Below are 1,320 nucleotides of genomic sequence, written 5' to 3'. Positions count from 1 at the left end.
AAATATCTTGCCTTGGTAAGCAGAAACCCCTAAAGTCTCCTCAAACATCTAGTTAAGGCTTGTTCCAGGACTTCAGAAGGAGTGATTTAAGAGCATCAGTGTAGGTGATTTAACTTATAACCTAGAGTTTGATTTCAAGAGCTTTATGATTTTTAATCTAGAACAGCGTCCCAATCCACAGTAAGCTTACAGTCTCATGGGTGATAGAAATTCACAAGTGATAATAAATACAAAGCAAACTGGTATAAGAGAAGTACAGCTAAAACACTACAGGGGGTTAGGTCTGCTTTGAACATGGGAACATTTTAACGGATCAAGCCAGTGAACACACGAGCAATATTCACTTCAGTTTCTATGGAACGGATGTGGTCTGAAGTGCTGACGGAGACTGTAAAACTACATTTCCCAGAAGCCATCGGGGCCAAAGGGGGTGGCAACTTACTTGGTCGCTCAAAGACTCTATCTCCTAGCATGCAGCGGGCGCGCGGGCCGCAGTTCCCGGCATGCCTTGGGAGGCTGCGGGGAAGCACAGTCCCGCCTAGTCGCTTTCTATTTGCCTCGCCTTCCCTGACTCTCGGAGCCAATGGGAAGACCCCGTATTGGAGGGTGCCGAGCAGCGGGCGTAGCTGCGGACTTGCGAGTCGGAGAAAGCGGCGGGAAGTTCGTACTGGGCGGAAGGCGACGGACGTGCTGCAGGTTGGATAAACAGGAGTCTGCCCTCGTCAAAGTCGTACTGGGCGGAAGGTGACGGGCCTGCGGCGTGGGTCGGCGGGACTCTGTCCGCGCCATGCTCGCACTGGGCGGAAGGTGACGGGTCTGATGCAGCCTTGGTCGGTAGGACGCTGGTGTCACGAAGTTCGTACGGGGCGGAAGGTGACGGGTCAGAAGCAGCCTGGGTAAGCTGGACGCTGCCCTCACGACGTCCGACCTGGGTGGAAGGCGACGGGTCTGATGCAATTTTGGTAGGCAGGACGCTGGCCTCACGCGGTTCGTGGTGGTCCCGAGGCGACTGGCGTTCTGCAGGCGGGGCTGCAGACTGGCTGGACTGGACGCGGGACTGGACGCGGGACGCGCTAGGTGTGCTGTGGGCCGGAGGCGACCGCGACCGGTCTTTTGCTGCCTGGGCGGGCGGGGCTGCAGCCGGGGTGGGCAGGACGCGGGACGCACTAGGTTGGTGGCGGACCGGAGACGACCGGTCTTTGGCAGCCTGGGTGGGCGGGGCTGCAGCCGGGGTGGGCGGGACGCGGGACGCACTAGGTTGGTGGCGGACCGGAGACGACCGGTCTTTGGCAGCCTGGGTGGGCGGGGCTGCAGCCGGGG

General features: G+C 58.9%; 1 long non-coding RNA gene across 3 annotated transcripts in view; it reads left to right on the top strand.

Moving 5' to 3' along the window:
- The first annotated feature begins 599 nt into the window (after positions 1-599).
- LOC105982811 overlaps positions 600-1,320 on the top strand; it is a 29,005-nt gene continuing 28,284 nt past the window's right edge. For 2 of the 3 annotated variants that reach the window (XR_001174920.1, XR_001174923.1), the window contains exon 1: positions 709-896. This is a non-coding gene — a long non-coding RNA (uncharacterized LOC105982811). The other variant, XR_001174921.1, reaches the window with a different exon arrangement.

Source organism: Dipodomys ordii, unplaced genomic scaffold (genome assembly GCF_000151885.1).
Source record: "Dipodomys ordii isolate 6190 unplaced genomic scaffold, Dord_2.0 Scaffold2, whole genome shotgun sequence".
Lineage (NCBI taxonomy): Eukaryota > Metazoa > Chordata > Mammalia > Rodentia > Heteromyidae > Dipodomys > Dipodomys ordii.
This window is presented reverse-complemented; position numbering and strand designations above follow the sequence as displayed.